This window comes from Zalophus californianus, chromosome 8 (genome assembly GCF_009762305.2).
Source record: "Zalophus californianus isolate mZalCal1 chromosome 8, mZalCal1.pri.v2, whole genome shotgun sequence".
In the NCBI taxonomy this organism is placed as follows: Eukaryota; Metazoa; Chordata; class Mammalia; order Carnivora; family Otariidae; genus Zalophus; species Zalophus californianus.
The window spans coordinates 12633539-12656357 of NC_045602.1; the positions used below are offsets into that span (position 1 = coordinate 12633539).

The 22819-nt window shown below is 49.4% G+C and overlaps 1 long non-coding RNA gene across 1 annotated transcript in view; it reads left to right on the plus strand.

Annotated features, from left to right (window-relative positions):
* LOC113938617 overlaps positions 1–22819 on the plus strand; it is a 41908-nt gene that overhangs the window by 11412 nt on the left and 7677 nt on the right. The window lies entirely within an intron of this gene.

Consider the following 22819-nt stretch of genomic DNA (forward strand, 5'->3'; position numbering starts at 1 on the left):
TGGGGAGCAGGGAAGGGAGCAGTCTGAGGGGGGAGGCAGGAAGCAGTGATGTCTGCAGGAATGTTGGGGGGCCTAGGGGCTGTCCTTCTCGGGGATCTGGAGGCAAAGGCAGGATCCATGGTGGGCATTCTGGGCAGGCAGAACTCCGCTCATCCACATAAAAGAAAGCATTTCTAACAATTAGAATGGAACAAGGATCAGATGGGCTGTCAGATGAGATCATTTAAATGTTAGACTTTGTTAAGCATCTACGGTGACTCGGGCCTGATGCTGGGCACTTCACCTACCTTTTCTCTGAGCTGAACACCATCTCAGTTGAAGATGAGAGTTGAAGAATCCGAGGTTTAGACGTGTTAAGGACTTATTTAGGGACCGGCGGGGATATGCGGCGGAATCAGGACTTGAACCCAGATTGTTCTGCGCTCACGCCCTGCCCACATCCACAGTCCCCCACTTCTTGCTGGAGAACAGGAGAGTAGAACATTGCTGGGCTTTGGCAGAGGGGGTCTCATGCATTGCTTGGAGGCTGGACTAGGTGCTTCTTCAGCTGACTTTCTCCGGGAGAGCTGTAGGCCTTGAGGATTGAAAAGTTCAGATGTCTTGTTCCCAAAAGAACCTGAGTAGACAGCTGGAAGAAGAGAGCAATTTTGGAGCACGATTTCCCTTACCCCCCTACCTGTCCAAGTCCTCCCAACCTTCCAATGCTATTACTTTTGGGCAGCCTCTCTGGCCACCTCAGGCCTGAGGAGTCCCTTTGTTTGGAGTGCCCACAGTGCCAACTGGGCAAGCTTCTTCTGGGGACTGAGCTTGCTGGGTGCTGCGCACTGGGCACTCCGTATCCTTGGCTGAGGGTCTGGTCTCCCAGGGACTGGCCTGAATGCTGGACATCTCCGAGTCCTATGCAGCAACAGGAAAGGGCTGTGGACATATGGTTGGTTACTGAGGATAAACCGGATGTCACCTCCCCACCTCTACAGAGCAGGAGGAAGAAACGTCTCCCAAACAGAGCTTGGCGTTTGGAGGCAGAGGACAGGTTCTGGTTCTGGTTTACCATCTGCTTCTGCCTGTGAGCCTTGCTTGCTTCATTTTTTCTGGACCTCTGTTTCTTCTTCTTGATGATGGGGTAATAACATACATCTTACAGAGTCCTGGGCAGGGCTGTATGAGATCATGCATATAAAGAGGCTCAGCGGGCCGTAAAGTGCTGGGTAGACGTGAAAAATACCCTGAGGCTGCAGAAACTGATCTGAGCAAATGTAAGCAAAACGGGGAATTTATCTTAAAGAAATGCCTTGGAGGTTGCTCCCTGGAGCCTCAGGAAGGACTGGAGTCTAGAACGACAAGTCCTTCCAAGACCTGGGCAGCATACTCTCTCTTGCCTTCACCTCTGCTTTTCCCTGTGTGTCTCTTTCTTTTTCTCTGTTTGCCAGTCAATATGGCGTGCAAGACGGCTGCCCCGAAGCTCCTGAAGTTACATGTCAGGGGACCCAGTCACGGCAGGGGCATTCATCTCCCTCTCAGTCCCACATTCCTGAGACAGGACTTGGATTGGCACAATTTGGTCAGGTTGTTACTCCTCATCCAATCCTCTGTGGCCAGAGGTGTGGGGCCATCCTCCCTACAGTTATCTGGCTGGGGTGAATGCATGTGGAGAGAGCTCTAGAGAAGAGCTGGGAAAGCCAGTGTTATTGGGCTGGAGAGGCATCTCACAAGTATCTGTCATCCTTGCTTAGGTTATCTCATGCTGCAAAACAAAGTACCCCAAATTTCAGAGGCTGAAAACAACCATGCCTTATGCTCACTGATCTCTGGGTCAGGAATTCTAATAGGGCACAGAAAGGACGGCTTATATTTGCTCTATGATGTCCGGGGCCTCAGCTGACAGACTCAAAGGTTGGGGCTGGAATCATCTGAAGGTTTATTTGATCAAGACTTGAATAAGTAGGGGGGCAGTTGATGATTGCTCTTCCACGGGGGTCTCAGTTTCCACGTGGGCTTCTTCATGTGGACTCGCCACGTGGGCTGCTTGGGCTCCCTCACAGCATGGTGGTTGGGTTCCCAGGGTGAGCATCTGAGGAGAGAGGTGGGCTGAAGCCACAGCACCTTTTTGACCTGGCGTTAAGAGTCACACTGCATCGATTCTGTACGTTGTATCCGCAGCGTTTGTTAGAAGGAAGTCATTAAACCTGACTCATGTTCAACAGCGAAGGGAAGTTAAACACAACCTTTTAATGAAAGGAGAGGCAAGGTTCTCAAAAATCAGAAGAGGATTGGAAATATTGCTGTGGGCTCTTTGGGGGAAAAGACAACCTGCCACACTATTTATAATTGTTTCCATTGTATGTTAATATTGTTTTATAAGTAAGAAGCTGGAAAGGCCATCTCTAGGGTTGCAGGCTATGTTGTAGGTCTCCCAAACTATGTTGGCTCGTGGTGCCCCCAGGCCAAAAGAAATACCTGACAGTTCTGTTGATTAAGTAGTTACATCCGATAACGTAATACGTATTTATCTCCTAACAAATTAGTAGCCATTGAATAGTAGCCAAAATCATACTCATACATTGGAAGAAAAAGAAATATTTTTATTTCATTCTTTTTCTTCTAAAGATTTTATTTATTCATTTGAGAGAGAGCGTGTGAGTGAGCACAGGGGGAGGGGCAGAGGGAGAGGAAGAGAATCCTCAAGCAGACTTCCCACTGAATGTGGAGCCCAACGCGGGCCCCAATCCCAAGACCCTGAGATCATGACAGAGCCGAAGTCAGATGCTTAACCGACTGAGCCACCCAGGCTCCCCTATTTCATTCTTAAATAACTACAGTAACAGGATGTGGTGAGCCTTGTGAGCCTCTTGGGTGCTACACAGCTTCTCTGGCATCTGATTGGACACCACCCCCCTCGTTTCCTGTTTCACACTGATTTTCATACTTCATATGCTTGGTGTCGCTGAACCCCCAAACCCCGCTTTGCAAGGAAGGATATGATGTCATGGAGAGGAAGATAGCACAATCTAATGCTGCATGAAGGAACAACTGTGAGCTCGTGGTTTACGCGGTGTTTAACGGTTGTCAGGCATTGCTCCAAACTACAAAATTCTCTTCTGTGCTTCCATGAGTTGGCTGTAAGCCTCAGGGTACCTCCACACACGGTCTGGGAATCATGGGCTTAAACATAGTAGACTCAGAATCAGGCACCAAGCCATATGCCAAAGGTGCAGATTCTTAACTTCCTAACAAGGGCATTCGGATTTCAGATTTTTTGGATACTCTGAACTTGGCTAATTCGGAGTCTGTGTAGTTAAGCTGATTTGTTGAAACTGATGAATTAAGGAACCACTTTGGCTTTCTTTTACATGTAACACATGAGAAACAAGGATCTCTTCCCCCCATCCTCAGGGATGGTGAGCTATGAGTTACCTATTGTCTTTAAGACATTGACAGTTGCCCTGGAGAATGTCATATATGGAGACTGAGGGAAGGACATAGTATGTAGGGGACACATCTATGTGGTGAGTGTTGCCCATGCCAGGCCATGCTGCTCAAGAAAGGCAGAGTATAGTTTCATTCCAAGCTTAAGGCAGTCTTCTTTCCACTACCCTATAGTGCTGCCCAATACGAGGTGAAATATTACGTGAATTTTAAAAACTTAAGATAGGCCCACCGCATCTCTAAAACAAAATAGTTTCTGAGACCCCTGAAGTTAAATTGAATAGAACATTGGCATAGTCTCTAAAGCAACTTCCTGTTTAGCTGAGAACTTTATATATGACCCCAATAAGGTCATCTGATAGCTCTTTAAGTTTCTTTAAATAGAGCACTGAAGTAGTAAGTTTCTTTAAATAGAGTACCGAAGTAGTAAGAAGTCATTATTTTTCTCTAAAGTCACTTAACAAATTGCAAATGAGAGAGAAAATACCCATGCAACTAGAGAGTTTATCACCTTGCTGAACTAAAAAATATGGCCCAATTTCTCTCCCCCCGCACCCCGTTTCTCATAATTCTCAGCCAAGACAATAGGAGTCACGTGATGTGACTGAGAAATTGGGCCAGTTAAAAATAGAAGGTGCACTCCACCAAGTTCATTAGAAAGTTGAAGTCTTACTGTTGATTGCCGTTGATTTATCTCTGCCTGCCACATGTGTGAGGGAGCAGGGCGACAGACAATTGAACTCTGAGAGCAGCGCCGGCCCCCGGCCCCTTCCCTTCCTGCCCTGGCTGAGCAGCATCACCCACGTGACCTCACCTGGGCCCTGATAATACCCTCCACCAGCCCCAGCAGCCTGTTCCCACTGGGAGCTGTTTTAACTGAAAAAGTTCTGGTTGGCATCTCTTCTCTCTCAGTTGGAGTGCTCAACATCTGCTTTTACAAATGGGGAATGCAGGTCTCAGCCTCATTTATTGGACATAACCCTTGTCCCTTTGCCCCTGCGAAATCCTAAAGACTTCTCGGCAAGCTGTATCTGGGTGGGTGTTAGAGCCGTGTGGCCACAGCGACACCAACTAGTTTTCCAACTGGGACCAAGTCGTCCCCTTACCCCTCCCTCTCACAAATATACAAGCACTCCGTGTGTGTCAGGCAAGGCATCTGTCCTTCGATGCGGGAAGGCCAAGGGTACACACTTCCGGGCCACGAGGGGTCCTCGTGGAGGGAAATGAGCTCTCAGAGAAGACTCCCTCCAATGGTGGCAAACGCTCTTCACATTATGATCTGTGGTCATTTCATTGAAAAGGCTATTCTTCCCCTTGTTTTATAGATGAGCAGATGGAAGCCCTGAGAGGTGAAGTGATGGGGCTGGACCTGGAAACTTCTCCTTTCAGGTTGGGTGATTTGTCATTCAGATCACTATCTCTTCATGAAACCTCTCTTTTCAGAGAGGCTGCACAGTGCACCCCTAATGACCACAGGAGAGGGGCTCTAAGCCTCCCAGTCCTAGCACCCCACAAGCCCACCACGCCTTGCGTGCCCAGACAGTGTGGTTCCAATGACCCGCTGGGCTGAATTGAATTGTGGAGTCCCAGACCATGAGCGACACGCAAAAAGCAGGGTTCCCGGCATGGTCTGGGGCTGCGGAAGACTGGGGTGCTGGCCCTCGTGCGGGGGAGGTGGTTTGTCAGGCAGCAGCTGGGCAACACCTGCTCTCCAGGTGGGGTGTCAAGCCTCAGCTAACCTCAGGGTGTATGTCAGAGGGGCACGCCCACTCCGCCACCGGTGTTCCTTGGAGGACTTCTCTCCCAGCGCGGCTAGCAAAAGGAGGACGGTGGGGCCAGGGGTGGGGGGTGTAGCAGGGAGGCTGGGAGGACGGTATTGGAATTGCTCACTTGTGGAGTGTTAACATACGTCTGTCTGCCACCAGCTTCCCCCAGCTGCCTGGAAATTGGGCTAGCCCAGCTTCTATTAGAAGGTCTGGGAAGGGGGTATTCTGTATTGAATGGGGGTAGAGAACAGAATCTTGGGGGGATCACCAGGAGATTCTGAGAGCCCTCTCCTGTTTTTTTTGCTTTTACTGCTCTTTGTAGGTTCTTCTCCTCTGCCCATTTCTAAAACATGGGGGTTCTGATGCCACATCACCTTCGCATAACTGCCAACTCCACGTTCCCCTCCTTCCCCCTCCCTCTGCCTTTCTCTTCTCCCATAGACCTTAGGGGGGCCAGATGCTATGCCAGGGTAGGACAAGGCCTTAGAGCTCTGTCTAGTCTCCAGATTTTATAGGTGAGAAAGCTGAGGCCCAGAGCAGAAGTGGACATGATAGGTATATATGGAGAGGTCCAAAATGAATTTATAGAAAATGCATTTCTGTGGAGCAAAGAAGAGGTGTTTTCTGAGGTATACGAGGTGTGGTCCTAGCCAGCCTGTGGTACCTGTGACACAGGGTATGGAGGGGCTGGAATCTCGCTTCACCTGTCAAGTGGGGACATACGCTTGTCTGTGTCACAGGATTGTCCCCAGTGATGAGTGAGCTAGTTTATGGAAAAGGGCTAACATAGTATCCAGTACCCAGTGCACTCGTTTCTACACAGAGCTTGGTAGATAGGGTATCGGTTCGAGAGCCAGATTGCCTGGGTTCTGATCCTAATTTACTGTATGGCCTCGGGCAATTTTATTTTTACCTCTCTGGGCCTCAGATTTCCTGTCTATAAGGTGAAGGACACAATCATACTATCCCGTAGGGTTGATGGAGAATAGAATGAAGTTAACTGAAGTGAGCACCAGGAACAGTAAGTATGTGGTGCATCAGTACTCAGTGAATGTTATAGCTGCTGTAACAAACATTGCTGTCGACAAACCACGATTGTTGTAATTGTGTTTGTTATTCCATCTTCCAGAATCTTAGGGCACTTGGTGATGAAGAAGGCAGTGTGCCTGCAGAAAGACAGGATTAATGAACAATTCCCCCTGCTTATCATCACTTGGGGTGTCCAGGGGAGATACGGAGCAATGATTTTTTTCTGGGATACTGAAAGCATTCCTCCATGGTCAGAGAAACCCGGGCTAGTGTCTCTTTCAAAGGCTCCATGCTTCCAGAAAATACTGTGAATTTTTAGGGTACTTAAATAAATTTGCAAAAAGATATTGCAACTTCTTAAAAAGATGCTGATCTCTGCCTACTCCCACTCATTCATCAGTGCGTGCAGAACACCTTCTATGTGGCAGTCACAGCATGGGCTCTGGGGACCCGGCAATGGATGAGATATGGCCTCTATCCCCGGGAGAGACAGACATAATTAAGCCCATGTTTTCAAGACAGTGTGTCGTGTACAGTGAGTCTACATGGGGCCGTATATGACATGGGGGAGGCTGTGACTACTTTGGGGGAGTTCTACCAAAGAAGTCTTCAGAGAAGGAAAAGTATGTGCCCTGCGTCTTGCAAGACCCATGAGTGGGAGTGCCCCAGACAACTAAGAGGCAAAGGACATTCTCAGAGGAGGGAGCACCATCTACTCTATTCCTTCCTGATGGCTTCATGAAACAGAGAATATAACGGCTGTGTAACTGTTTTGTAAAACAGCAAATAAGAAAGCTTACTGACAGACCGAGTGGTAAGCCTCTGAATTTACAGGAGGCCTCTGACCCCTGCTTTGGGAGTCATCACCATATCTGAGCTATTCTATTAACCATACCAACCTTAGGGTTAAAGCCAAATACCCGTCATCCTTCCCTGGCTGAGGAGTTACCAGTCAAGGTGATCCCTCTGTTTTTGAAATGCAGATCAAATGGAGCAAACTTTATTTCCATCTCTACCTCATCTTTTATAAACTTCAAAAAAGGACCCCAAGGTGCCCCCATCCCACCAGCAACTCTGACCCATTCAAATCAAAAGAGGAGATCAAAACCCCAACTTTGTAAAGTTCCTGGAATCCAATAGCCTCTGCCTTGCTGGCCTCATCACATCCATTCCCATAGCCCAGGCGAGCCAGGTGTGGGTTTCAGTTTACCTGCGCCCAGGTATTGAAGGCTGAGTGCCCACTAATTACCGCTCTAAGGGCAGGGCCTGGGAGTGAAGAATGGAGACAGACACCATGTCAGGCTTGTGTGATTATGGGAGAAAGGAGGAATTCAGGTGGCAGGATTATGAGAAGCGGGGAGAAAGCAGAGCCCCAGGGATTGGGTGTCCCGTGGGCTCTGTAGGAGGCTGACTGATCCGCTCACCCTGATCTGGTGGCTCTAGGGCTGGGCCCGCCTGGCTCAGCACACACTGAGGGCTTCAGCCTGGTGCAGCAGAAAGAGCAGGGATTGGGAGTCCTCAAGACCTGGGCTAGAAGCATGGTGGTGGCTCTGGTTAACTGTGTGACTTTGAACATATGATCTTTTTAAGTCCCAGTTTCCTTACTAGTAAAACGAGGCTGCTAAAACTTAACCTCCAAAGGTACTGTGGATTAAACAATATAACGAAAGTAAGAATCCAGGCCTGGTGTGAGCTACGTAACAAACAGAAGGTGATCAGCAGGTGTTAATATGTCAAACAACAGGCATATATGGAACACCCACTAAGAGTCTTCCACGTTGAATTGATGGTCCCTGCCCATTATGGTCCAACCTTAAGCTATTCCTTCACTCAACAAACATTTATCTGAGATAAACCATATGTCAAGCCCTGAGATTTGTTCTGGGGATTCAGACAAGGGTAAGATGTCTGTCTTTATGGGGTGCACATACCATATCATTCTCTGAGGCTTTGTCCATAAGGTTGAAATATTGGGAACAACACAAAGGCCCTAGCAATAAGGGAATGCTTAAGTAGATGTTTTACTCACACAAAGGAGCATTATTATATGATAACATTGACAAATATTATTTATATAATAGTAACTGAAGCAAGCAGGGAATGAATTTCAAGGACAGTGAATTCTCAGTATTCATGGTAATGATCTACAAAGTCACCTCAAACACTGGCTTAGTGAACACAAACCATTGCTCCTAGGAGAAATACATGGCTAGGTTCCTGCGAGCCTCTGGTTATAGCATCTTGGTCAACTGATCAATTCTTAATCTTATTTTATGTGAGTTTTGTTAGCTATTGTTGATTCATTAACATGGAACTCGTGGCCCCTGACAGTGCTATGGGTCGTTAGAAAAATGAAGCTTTTCTAACACGTACTTTTCCTATAAGGCACATCACAGCTTTCTTGCTCTTGGGGGACACTTGACAACGCTATGGCGGGTGGCTGTTTTAAACAGTGAAATCACCAACAGAAAGCATAAAAATACAGAAAACATTGCGCTAAATGGACTGGGAAGGGGACACTTGGTTATAGTATGGAGCTGAAACATGAAGGCATCTCTGTGCTCTGCCTTGGCTGGGAACCTGGAGTTCCCAGAATTTTTCACTTTGTGCATGTCTGTGAATGACCATGAAAGTGCTTTGAGTGCTGGTTTTTGGGGTTACAGATACATTTTAGCGAGTAAGCAAGTTTGCCAATAAGGAATCCACAAATAATGAGTGTGTGCCTGTGAATAAAGACTGGAGATAATGTAGAAGAAAATAAACACAGCGGTCATAGGATTACTCCTGATGCTTTTCTGTTTTAAAATTCTCGTTAATGTTGGGGCACCTGGGTGGTGCAGTCGGTTAAGTGTCCGACTCTTGATTTCAGCTCAGGTCATGATCTCGGGCTCCTGAGATTGAGCCCCATGTAAGGCTCCTCGCTCAGTGTGGAGTTTGCTTGAGGTTCTCTCTCCCTCTGTCCCTCTTGCTCGTGCGCACGCTCTCTCTCTCAAATATATAAATAAATCTTTAAAAAAATTTTCGTTAATGTTGTCAAGTTGTTTTTCCCCCTACATTTTACGATAAATACACCTCAGGGAAAATGAACATGAAGCCCACGGGTGGCTCCCTAAACCCTCCCTACTTACTTTGCTCCCTTGGCTTGGTCAGTGGGCTCAGAGATGGTGGGAATGAGGCATCAGGGTTGGTAGCTCCCAGGCTGGGCCATTCTACACGGACTGAAGTTTCTGGAGTGGCAGTTAGTACAGCCTTGAGAGCTCGCCCCAGTGTAGCCGCCATCCCACCCTGACGCAAGACCCCTCGCTGAGAGCGCAGCCCCAGACAGTTTCTCTCAGGTTGTGATCCTGCCTTGTCTGCGTGGCAGCCCCTGGGACCCCAGCCCTGTCAGAACCTCTGATACTCAGTTTCCTGTGTTTTGATGACTAAAGGCTGGGAACGCTAATTGAAATAGTGCAGTTTGTTTAAGAGGGAGTCTTCCTAAAGTGTGGGCTCTTTGGAAGAACGATTGAATATCCTTGTGATTCAATATGTCTGTGATTGAAATATTTAGAATTATTGCTCTAAATTATGTAAAAGACACACTTTTCAGTTCCTTTTTTAAACTATTTGTCAAGAAGCCAGCTTACCTGTTGATGGGACCTAGTATGCTCTATTGGATGGTTCTAGGGGTCCATTTGAAGGGGAAGATCCAGAAACTTCTTCATCAATACTCGCAGAGGCTAGGAGAAATATTGTCCTAATTCCTGGCTATGGGGGCAGGAAATTCCAGGCCACTAAGGTTGCTAACATTTTTACCTGATTTGCCTCCGGATTTAAAGTTATGTGAATGGCTTGTTTGTCTAACTCAGCTCTGCTCAAATCAATCTTTCATGGATCTCCCCCAGTAAAGATCACCTTGGGTCAAAGGTCATAGGTCATCATGGTTCTCAAATACCTACCCACTTTGTAAGAGTTCCAAAGTGGACAATTACCCAGAAATTAGTGAGGAACAAAAGCAAGTATTGCAAAAGGCTAACTGGGAGAAAATGAGTGCAGCATGTACAATCATGTTTCAGATATTGTCTTTATGGCTATTCCAATTAATTTCCAGTTTTTCTCCAACCCGACTTGCAACAACATAGACTATGATAGAAGGCACCTGCTGTTGATGTAGGGTTCCCCTGTGCTACATCCACAGCACGATTCTTGACTGTTGATATTCACCCTTCTTGTGCCTGTGTGCACTCATACACACGATGCATTCTTAAACATGTGTGAGCTCAGACAGCCTTATGATGTCCTAACAAAGATTTCCCTCAAGTAATTCACCCAGGGCTACCACTGAGAAAAAAATGAAACAAAACCAAAAAACCAAAACCTTAGAAGGACTTTCAAAAATATCATAGTTTTGTAGCTGATTCCTGATTTCTTAGGGTGCAAAGCTATTAATTTTGATTTAATAAAAAGTCAAAGTGTTCATGGAAACAAGCCAGAAATAAATAGGGGCATTAAGATTATATGGAGGGGAAGAAACTGAGACGTGAGCTATAGGGAATGTCTGAAATGTCAGGTTACGGCAGTGTGCACAATGTGAACGGAGCAGGTTGGTTAAATACATGCATTTTAAAAGGTGGGTGGTCATGCACACGACTCGTCGCCTTTGTCTTCTGGAGAGCCGGGAGTTTGGATGAAAGGAAATAATTATTTTCCATGGGGAACGAGAGGAATTTTAGACTATTGCTTCTTTGAAGTTGGACTTCCAAACATTAGCATTAAGATGCCTCGTATTTGTCTACATGCTATGCTTTAAAATTAATTTTTGGCAAATTTTAACATTTCCATTGTAAATTTTTAGGGTGAGGATGAAAAAGAAATCCGTCTGTTGATATTTATTTGTCTTGCCTTTCGTTAACCAAAGGTGTTTTTGGAATGTTCCAATTTGAAGTTACAGCTTCTATCCACCTCGGTTGGGGGCAGCTTCTGCATCTTGGGCCCTCCTCCTATGTGGACAGGACACCTTAGAAGGGGCAGAACGTGGTGACCCGGCCCAGTGACCCTGTCTCTTCTTTACTCAGTGGAGTAAAATTCCCAAAAGTATGGGCTTGGCCCCAAGGTGTTGAATGGATTCACTCCAAATGGTGGTTTCTTCCCTCAGCGCTGAAGGTGAGAGAAGTAGCCTTTGAAGCGTCTCCTGTGCACTAGACGCGGGACTGGATGCCTTGTCAATTTCCTATCATCTTCGTAATGATGTTGCAAAGCGGACATTAAGAATTTCCCTGTTTAAATGAGGCGGCACAAGAGAGGTTAGGTAACTTACCTGATCTCCCAGCTATGTGGCTGAGCTGGGATTCAAACAAGATGTGTCCGTCTTCCCAGAAGCTCTGCAAGCATCATCCAGGGGAGATGGCGTCCCTGAAAGCCCACCGAGGGGGGAGGGGGATTAAGGCTCACTTGGCCAGGACGGGGAGGAGGGGGTGGAGGCAGCCGCCAGATGCTGTAACCATCTCGGGTCAAATGAAGCCTGATCCTTTCTCAGCTTGATTTGACCTAGAACTGGGAAGCAGATGGGTCCAAGCTGCCCGAGGGTCTGAGGGAGGCTGAGCAGACAAATGGGTCCTGGCTGCAACCGCTCCTGTTCTGAGGGCCTGGGGCTGGGGGCTGCTTTGGGAACCGAGCTCCAGCCTGCCCTTTGTGACTTATAAAACCTTAGATAGGAATTCATCTGCGAGTCTTCGAGTCTAGAGGGCTCATCCTTTTGGAGGGCAGCAGACTCAGGGAGACCCCGGGTAAATCCAGGGAGATAAGGCAGATGTCGACAGATGTGTTGCCAACAGTGTGGCTGGTTGCCCCAAGAGGTAGCTGGGAAGATAAACAAGGGCCATGGGAAGGGCCACGGAAAGATGCCTAAGGGACTTAATGCTCATTCAGCATCAAAGACTCATCCTTTTGCAACGCTGGGTAGTGGGATTTTTAAAGAGATATTGGGTTGTTTAGATACGCCTTGCAATTGGATGAGTGGGGGACCCAGCTCACAGATTTTTACAATACATGTGTTGAATGAATGAATGAATGAATGGAGACTGGATATTTACTCATTCAGAACTCACTTATAGAAAGTGAGTTCTTATAGAACTCACAATAGAAAGACCAACCGTCCGGTTTGCTTAGGACGTGTTGTTTTCCGGGAAGCGGACTTTCAGTCCTCAAGTGAGGAGTGTCCTGGGCACGCCAGGGCTGGATGGTGCCCTGCTTACTGAGAGTCCATGATGGACCAGGCCTTGGCATCATGACCAGCCCCCCCTGGGCATATGGGGCTAAATCAGATGCAGTGCCTGCTCTCAAGGAGTCCACGTATGATCAGAATAGATAAATATGACCCTGTGGCACATGCCACGATAGGGCCACGTGCACGAGAGAGCAAGGCCGTGGAGTCAGAAGCACCCGGATGGCTTTTAAGAGGTGGGGCAAAACTGTGGGGAGGAGCTCCCCAGATCTCCAGAGAAGCTTGGGAAGGGCCTTGGGGCTAAGGGACAGCGGGGGCAAAGGCCTAGGGTCTCGTATAACAATGGTCTGGTTCAACAAGCAATGGGCAGCGTGTGTGTGTATGTTTGTGCGTGTGTTGCGGACAAACGAGGGAAAACGGGGTGATTGTGAGGTTGGAGAGGTATTTGAGGGGCCAGGTGACAAGTCGGAGCCCATGTCAAGAAAAATGAAATCTATACTATAGGCAGTGGGGAGCTACTGAAGGTTTTTCTAAGCAGGGAGAGAGAGAATCCGATACTACAAAATGTTTCATTCACTCAACGGATGTTTACTGAGCACCTACTGTGTGCTAGGCATTGTGCTAGAGGAGTGAAGGAAGGCATGCATGCATGGCTATCTGCCAAGGAGTTTCTTTTTAATTTTCCAGTGGCGGTGAGGATCCTTGAAATCCAGGGACTAGCTGATATGATGTTTGGGCCTGTGGCCTCTGTCAGAAAAATTGTTCTGCGGTGAGCAAATCTAACAAGAAGACTGCCGGCACTGGCTCCAACCTCCGCCCCCTTATCTGTTTTTTCTTTTTCCAAAAGACCTTGAGGACTGTAGTCAATTCCACTACAAAACGGTTACACAATTTCCCCCTGGAGAAAGCGAGTTTCCACCTTAGGGGATGAATAAGCCCTTTCTTTTCTGGAGCGCTGGCCAGTGGAGGCCCAGGCCGGGGGCTGCAAGAGGGGTGGCATGGGGAACAGCAGGCCTCGGTCTAATTTGGGGGTGACTGTTTTCTCATTAAACAAAGTCTGCATGGCAGGGGCCATGGCTGCAGGCGCCCAGGGAGGCCGAGAAAGCGGGGGACGGGGCTCGGCCTGTGGCAGTGGCCGGCAAGCTCTTGGCCCTCCAGCTCTGCGCCCCCCGAGCATCCATTTTTCCGGGGCTGCGGGTCCTATAAATGGTGCCTTTGAGGAGGCTGCCCGGGTGACAGCAGGACCCTCCCTGAAGCACCCACTCGGCCACTGGATTCTGAAAGCTGATTGTCCCTCCTCAGGCCCTGCCCTCCTGCGACATTCCTCACGCTGACCATTGTCTGCAGAAAGAGGCCATTGTCTGGGGCTGACATATCTGCTGACGGAGGCACAGGAACCGAGCAGAGCTTTGGGGAGAAAGAAATCCACCCAAAACAACAAAAAACCTGAGCCTAGCCGGAGGGCAGGGTTTAGACTGGGCTTGTTGAATTTCCTGATTTGCTGGTGTTCTTCCCAAGAGGAAATGCCCCCCATTATGGGAGGATCAGAGTTTTATCTCTGGGCTGGAATGACACCATTTGTGCCTTTGTGTCAACAGCACAGAGAGGCATTGTTTAGGGTTCTGTGGCCGGGCGCTGGGAAGGGCTTGTTTGAAGAGAAAAAAAGAAAAAACCCAGAACAATGTTTACCCAGCAGGCAGCCCCTGCCAACGCGCCACCCCCCTCTGCACTGGGATGTCAGCTGGCTCGCTCGGGCCCCCTTGGCTGGGCCTTGGCCTTGAGTGCAGCCGGGCGGGCAGCTGGCTGAGATAGGTATGCCAGCTCTCAAAACACCAACAAACAGCCCCCTCCCGACCCAGAACTAAAGGTTAGTGCTGGGAGGGCAGAATCATGGGCCCTGCGTGCAGGCAAGATCCTGACATCTGGTGAATTCCTTCGGGGAGTCAGCATCAGAGACTCGCTGCCCAAAGTGTGGTCCCAGCACCAGCAGCATCTGCATTCCCGGGAGCTTGTTAGACCTGTAGGCTCTCAGGCCCCGCCCCAGACCCGTCACACCTGAAGCTGCATTGTAAGAAGGTGTCCTGAATGCATTTACACACTAAACTTCAGAAGCGTTGGTCTCAAGCAGGGGTTTTCAAACACAACGGTGCATTGAAATCACCTGGGGAACTGTTAAAAGTTCCGATGACCAGGCAGCAGCTCAGGCCAATGATGTCAGGATCTCTAGGGGAGGATGGAACATCAGTATTTTCTAAGACACCCTGAGGGATTCCAGTGTATCTCCAGGTTTGAGGCAGAGGAGTGAGGACGATGCCCTCTTTCCCCTGTCCTAGCACTGAGTCTGCGCTGGTTACGATGCCCCGTTTCTGAGCATTTTCTGGGTGAGAAGTGCTGAGCCTTCATCCATGAAGATGGTATGTGTCCATGACTACAGAGCCAAAAGAACTGGCCAAAAGAACTCCTATTCATCCTTCAAAACCCAGTGAAAAGGACTTCTCCTCTGTGATACGTTCCTAGATCTTCTGAAGCAGGGAAAGATGCTTCTTCCTCTGAACTCCCACTGCCCTCTGCATCTTTCTATTACCGCGCGCTTGTCACATTAAGGCTTAATGATCCGTTCACCTGTCACTGGACTTATCTTTGTATCCCTGGGGCCTGGGGCAGGGCCTGGGCACAAAAGTAGGTGCTCAGCAAATGAGGTGACAACATGAATATGAGGGTGAATAGCTGAATGAATACAAGGATGAGTGAAGATACCTTCCCCGCCTTTAAAAATCTACAATTCTAGCAGACTAGGCCACCTTGCACCAAGTTAATGAGCCATTAACTGTGGATAGGTGTGACTGAGGTTTGACCAGAGTCCTCTGGGAATGCAGAGCAGGGGACAGGGTCTCCCTTAACCACACTGCTCCAGGCCTGCTGGGAAGAGGGTGGTCCACCCTCTTTGCTCAGTGTTGCATCTCCCGTCTATACCCCAGAGATCCCCCTCGACTGGTTCCCCTTGGGCTCCTTTCCTTATCATATTTGGAAACAGGAAGATCCTCCAAGTGGTGGAAGGGACAGATTCTGTTTTCATTTCTCGATGATGCTGGTACTATAACCTATAAGACAGGTGACTCTCATTGTATTGTCAGGCCCCAGAACACTAGCCTGGACAGGCTCCGGAGGAGCCTCTTGGGTCCGGGTCACAGCTGAGCAGATGGTGAGGCCGCCTTGGCTGTTGTGTGTCGGTAGCAATTTGGCCTGTAGGCCACCTGATCACTGCAAAGGTCAAGGCCGGGCTGGCTGAGGCCTTCCCTGGTCAGAGGCAGAATAGGCTGCCTGTAGGCCCATGCTTCAGGCTCGAGTGGGCTCCCTCATTGCTGAGGACTTACCGAGTCAAGAGGCCGAGAGGATGGGCAGAGGTCAGCCAATCAGATAAGTGGGTACAAAAGAAGCCGGGGCAGGTGGTGGGAGTTGGCATGAAGAGGTCAGGGGTCAGAGGGTCCAAGGTTTGAGACAGGAGTCGGGAGGCAGAGACAGGCCATTGTGGAAGGGTCTGGGGGCAACAGAGTGGAAGAGTCTGGGACAACAGCCAGGAGAGGGGTCTCACTTGCAGCCGAGTCTTAAACCCTCCTGGTGGCGTGAGAATGAAGAAGAGGACCCAGGGAGAGGGGCGGGGAGGCTGTGCAGTTCATGTACTGGGCAGAAGGGAGGAGAAGCCGGTGGGCCGACACCAGCGTTGTGAGGTGGCCCTTGGCCGCAGTCTTCCCCGGGGGCATCCTCCGAAGGTCTCCCCCGGAGCTTGGTGGAGACACAATTCTAGAGCCGTGTCGCTGCCGTGGGTGGGTCCTTGGGATCCTGGGACATTTGGGAGGGAGAGTTCCCTTCCTCTCTCTTTTCTCATTTTCCTGCGCAGGCCTGGGTTCGCTTTCTGTGTCAAAGAACAACTCCCTTCCACTCTTCATCTGTGCATCTCTCTATTCCCCGCGCACGGCACACAGCCATCTCTGGCGTCGGGAAGTCACGATTGCCCAAGTGAAAGTCCCCTTGCAGTTGTCAAATCCCCACAGACACAGTCCCCAAGGGTTCCTTTGGGAAAACAGCCTCAAGAACTGGAGGACAGGATGTCGAAGACAGCCAAGCATGGGTCGTCAACTTCCAGGAGAGGAAGGAAGCCTGGGAGTCTTTGGGGCCATGCCCTCGCTTTCGGTTCTGTCTTTTCTGCTCCCTCCAATGCTGGGCCCGCTCCCAGGGCTGAGCAGGGAGGGGCACTGGAAGAGGCCAGGAGGGAAGAGCCTGTGAATTCCAGAGGGGTTCCTGAGTGACCCCGAGGGTCAAATTCTGTGTGCCTCATTCAGGGAGGTCATGGGGCTGGGAAGGGACCGAGCTGCTGTGTAGTGGACATTCCGTGGAGACATTCTGGGCTGCGAGCTGGGGGAGGGAGCCAAGGCTGAATCCGAGTCCGGGAGCCTGGCATGAAGCCTCCTGCTATAGGCAGAGGAAGCCCAAGGCACCCTTTATTGGTTTCTGGCTAGGAAATGTGGGACTCAGTTCAGGAACTTGGCAGCTGTACTCTCCTCCAGGAAGACCCCCTGGTAACCCTAGAAGGAAACGATCACACCTAGGGGTTGACCCTAGGGATTGACATTCCCCTGGTTACGGATATGTGTCTCCATGTCCTACCATCCACAGCCCCAGTACCTTCTCTAGGGCTGGTCCAGTCTTGCCCCTTCTCTGGTCTCCTGGGCGCCCAGCGTGGGACCTGGCCTGGCCTAGGGTACGGTGAACATTTCCCCTGTGGAATGACTTACCTCTTGCCAAGGGTGCGCTGTGTTGGGGTTTGGTAATAGAGATGGCAGAAGAGTCTAGAATGTTGCTCAGAGCACCTGGCTTCCTTGATTTCTCACCTGCTAGCTGGGCATAAGATTCCCCTCCTTGCCTGCCCCTCCACAGGGTGCTCCCGGGAGCACATAAGAACCTGAATGTCAAGTATGAGAAGTCCACCAGCAATATTAGGTGAGAGGTGGTGTAGAGTAATGGTCAGGGCCTGAGTTCTGTCACCAGGCTCCCAGGGAGTAAATTTGGCTCTGGTGCTGGAGAGACATACAACCGCGGGTGAGAGGCGAGAGCTCCTTGTGCCACAGATGTCTCATCTGTAACAGGAGTTGTCATGAGGATTCCATGGATGAATTTATGTAAAGCCCTTGGAACAGTGCCTGGAGGTGGGGGATAGATGGAGGCGGGGGTGATCTGTGCTCCAAATTTGGGGACTCTCTTCCTGATTTCAGGTTACCAGTCTTTCAGACAATACTATTGCTTTCTATGCTCTGTGCGCCATCTTGGTTCACTGAGGAGCAAAGATGGGAATGTGGCAGCGCAGCCTCCAGAAGCGAGTTGGGTTGGCCTGGATCTGGCTCCTTCTAGCTCCGGCTCCATAATTCTTGGAGCAGACAGTCTTCTTTGTATGGGGAAGTCAGGCCTAAGCACCTGCCCTTGGGTGAAAGCATCCAGTTCCCTCGGCACTCCCGGCCTCTTGGTATTTTCCTGGAGCATTTTCTGATCGTAGGGGAACTACCCATTCCTGTCATTGCTGGGAATCCAGCATTGAGCCGGATGTGGCCCATGCCCAGGTGAAGAAAGGAAGTCCAACAATGAACAAATAATTACCAGAGTGTTGTGTGGTACCAGAAAGTGCGGCATGATAAGACAGGCGCAGAGCAGGGCTTCGCGACCTAGGGGCAGGGGACCAGAGAGGCCTCCGGGGGAGGTGGGAGAAAGCACAGGCAGGAAAAGCAAGGATGGAGAGTGTTGCACATAGAGGAGCAGCAGGTACAAAGGCCTGGTGCTTATGAAGAACCGAGCGGCCCTCCTCTCGCTGTCTGGGTCCGATAGAAGGTCTTCGGACGCTCGGGTGCTTGTCTGGGGTTTTATCCCCATTTGTGGAGTCCTCCCTTTTCTCTTTATCCCTGGTCCTGGCCATGAGCTTTTAGTCTGGAACAGGGCTGGCAAGCATTTTCTGAAAGGATCACTTGGTAAATATCCCTGCAGGCTGCCCAGTCTCGGTTGCAGCTCGGGAAGCTGCCACTGTAACGTGGAAGCGGCCATGGGCGCTCTGCAAATGAATGAGCGTGGCTGTGGGCCAGGAAGACCTTATTTACACAAACAGATGGTGGTTGGATTTGACTCATGGGCCGTAGTTTGCCAACCTCTGGCCTGGAATGGAAGGCAGGCATGGACCAAGTCGTTACAAGCAGGTTGCCGTTATCTCTCTCATCGTGAGTTTTCGCCCACAGTGGTCGATGTGTAGATTCTCTGGAACTCAGTGCAGAGGCTTGAGTCGCTCATGGCCTTCAGTTCATGCAACATCCCTCACTGGTCCCTGCCAGGCTCCTCTTCTCACTGATGTACTCGCCGGTCCTCATTCCCAGTCGCCTCTTCCCAGGCGACCGTCCCAATGCCTCTGCTCTGTACCCTTGAAATCATATGCATCTCTCTGAAGGAGGTTTCTCTGTGTCGTGTATTTTGAAGTTATATAAATGGCACCGTGCTATCCACAGTTTTGCTTCTTACTTCTTTCCCCCATTCCACGCTGCATTTATTTTTAAAGATTTTATTTATTTATTTTTTAAGATTTATTTGTTTATTTGACAGAGAGAGAGAGAGACAGCGAGAGAGGGAACACAAGCAGGGGGAGCGGGAGAGGGAGAAGCAGGCTTCCCGCGGAGCAGGGAGCCCGATGCGGGGCTCGATCCCAGGACCCTGGGATCATGATCTGAGCTGAAGGCAGACGCCTAAGGACTGAGCCACCTAGGCGCCCCCACACTGCATTTTTAGAAAATCTAAAGCTGAGCATACATCTAGGTCTTTGCTTCTAAATGCTGCAAAACATTTCACATTGTGCACCATCACATTCTCCTTATTCATCTCCCCGGTGATGATCAGTGTTTGGTGCTAGCTCTTTATCCCCACAAACGCCATCATATCTTCCCCGAGTGGAGATGCTCATACCCGCCTTTCCTTTTTGGCATACCCTGCTGTCATAGCATGCGTCCCTTGGGTGTCTGCCTCCACCCTGGACCATGAGGTCCTGAGGTCCGTTGTCAGATCCATATTGGTACCCCAGAGCCCAGCGAGGTGCCTGGTACTTTGGAGAGCCAATAATGTTTGGTGAATGAACTAGCCTCTGACGGGAGGACTCTATCAGGCATCTTTTGGATGAGCACCTGGTGACTTCCAGTTGTTCTCCAGCAGCAGGCTGGTCACAGCCCTCACCCCAGTGGTACCTTTACTCTGTGGGACCCTGCCCGCCACCCCCACAAAGTGCTTTCCCATGATTGCTTCCTGTTTGGTTACGGGTTGATTATCTGACGGGCTGATTTCATTTCATGCTGTAAATTTGGGTAGTATAATGGGTACTTTGATGTGTCAACTTGGCTAGGCTATGGCACCCAGTTGCTTGGCCAAACACCAGTCTAGGTAGGTGTCACCGGGGAGATGTTTTTTAGAGCAGATTAGTGTTGAAACCAGGACACTGAATAAAACAGATTATCCTCTGTAATGTGGGTGGGCCTCATCCAGTCAGTTGAAGGCATTAACAAAAAGAATGAGATCCCCCAAAGAAGAGGGAAGTCTGTGTCAAGACGGCCTTTGGACGCACGATGGCAACATCAACTCTTTCCTGGGTCTTCGGCCTTCAGGCTTGCCTTACAGATTTGGGACTTGTCATCACTCATGATCACATGAGCCATTTTCTTACATTCTTTTCCCCTCTCTCTCCACCCTATGTCTGTTTCTCTAGAGAACTCTACTAATATGGGGAGGGTCAGGATAAATCTCCTCCAAAGTAAGATCTTTTTCATGACATTTAAGGCTTCAAGGGACTTCAGGAGACTCTATCTGTGACAGTATCTAGGAGTCCCCTTCGCAGAGTGCCACCACACACAAGCACAGGCACCAGATGATGATCCTGAAATTTGGGCTGAATCAGTGAAATTCAACAAAGACCCACAGTAACTCTTTCCTATGTCTGGATTTAGATTGTGCAAACCATCTAGTTGATCTGGGGGCCAATTCTCACCTAAACCTTGATCATATAATGATCTATAAGATCACCCATTAAACCAAACTCAGCCATGATACAAGAACCACAACAGCCAGCCCAAGAGGGCACGAGTGCACACCCCTCAGAGCAGAGAGCACCGGAAGATGGTTAGAGGGAAGGATCTACTAGCTGATCCCTTGTATTTTCTAAGTTTATGGAACATCCGTTACTGTGTCTCAGGCACTTGGTGATTTTCATGACAACCTTGCAAGGGTCGCTTTATCAGCCCCATTTTAGAGATAAAGAAATGGAGCCCAGAGATGCCGAGTCTCTGTCCGGAGCACAAGGGTAGTCAGTAGTGGATCTGTATTTAAGCTTGAGTTTGTGCTGTGAGACCAAAGTCCGTGCTCATCCCATTGCGCCCTGACTGAGTTTCTTTCCTCCCTCCTTCCTTCCCACCGAGCGTATGTTCTCAGTGTGGGGGAATCTACAGTTATGTTTTCTTTTTCTTTCTTTCTTCTTCTTTTTTTTTTTTTCCCCTACGTTTTCTTTTTCTCATGAGGCTCCCGGGCCCAGAGAAATCCTGGGATGGTGAGACAGTCTTGTCTTGGACGTGTGTGCAAAGTGATCACAGAAGTGCAAACAAACTATTCTCCCCTGGTGGTGTTGGGGGGTCAGTGGTGTAGATGGGAGAGTGTGTGGCAGGGCTCCTGGTGCTGTGTACAGGAGGGAGGCCGGGGTGCCATGCAGGAGGAGCGAGGATACCAGAGGAAACAAGGACTTTGCAGGACTGCATGTCCAAGGGCAGGTCAAGAGCCAGGCATCAGGGTGGGATGCTGTGGGGGTACAGAGCCTGTGCCGATGACGGAGGCCATTGGCAGTGTAAGGAGCTGAAAGGGTATGAGGCCAGAAATGCAGGCAAGACCTTGGAAGGTGGTGCCCAGTGCTTGGACTCAGGACCATCGGGGGCTTTTGTTCAGGGGTGGGACGAGGGTAAGGAGCATGAAGAACTCATTTCGGGTGCAAACTTTAAGGAGGGCCAAAATACTCAGTCACCGAGATAGAGAACATCAGATTAGTGCAAAGGGCACAAATGTTGTGATCCGAAGGGACACGTGTACCCCAGTGTTTATAGCAACATTATCCACAAGAGCCAAACTATGGAAAGAGCCCAGATGCCCATGGCTAGACGAATGGATAAAGAAGATGTGGTACATATATACAATGGAATATTACTCAGCCATCAGAAAAGATGAATTCTTACCATTTACAACGACATGGATGGAACTGGAGGGTATTACGCTGAGCGAAATAAGTCAAGCCGAGAAAGACAATTATCATATGATCTCACTCATATGTGGAATTTAAGAAATAAAACAGAGGATCATAGGGAGGAGAGGGAAAAATGAAACAAGATGAAATCCGGGAGGGAGACAAACCATAAGAGACTCAACTCTAGGAAACGAACAAGGTTGCGGGACCGGAGTTGGCTGGGGATTGGGGTAACTGGGTGATGAGCATCAAGGAGGGCACGTGATGTAATGAGCACTGGGTGTTAGATGCAATGGATGAATCACTGAACTCTACATCTGAAACTAATGATACACTCTATGTTAAGTAATTGAATTGAAATAAAATAAGTTTCCAAAAAAAAAAAGAAAGAAATTAGTGCAAACATATCTATGATGAGCAACAGAGCAAGCTTTTAAATAAAGAAAGGGTCTGAGTCTTCGCTTGCATGACCCACCTCTTAGCTCACCCCAATCCTGTCTCTGCTTTTGTTAAAAAATCCAGATTCCTGCTCCCCCCCCCCCCCCCCAGACCTACTATCTCAGTCTCTCCAAGAGGAACCCTATTATTTTCCAGTGCCCTGGGTGGTTTCTATGGTTTTGTTTTTTCTTTTGAAAAAGAAAAACATGGCCAATAACCACCTGTGGGCACTGGGCCAAAATACAGCTTCTTGCCTCACTTCTATACCTTCTGCATCCGAACGGGCAGCACAGGGACCTTGGTGGTTCAAGCTTTAGCAAGGGCCTCGGGAGCTTCCCACCACCCAGGCAAGAAGGCAAGTAGCAGGGATGGCAAGGAGATGTTTATGCTGACAGGTCCCAGCTTTGGGAAGACCACTCAGGCAGGCCCAGGTAACCGGCACCGTTCTGGATGGGGTTTTCCATTTTTCAGTTTCCAAAAGGGAAAAGATCCTGATTGTTCAAGGCTGCACACATATCACATCCCTGCAGTAGCTACTCCAGGAGGCTCTGGAAGAGAGCCCTAACTCCTGGCCAGACAGCTAAGGCCCTCCACGGCTGGTCCCTCCCTTGGCCCCTAAGCGTTTCGCGGTCGGGGCTGCGGGTCTGTGAGCGTCCATGGACC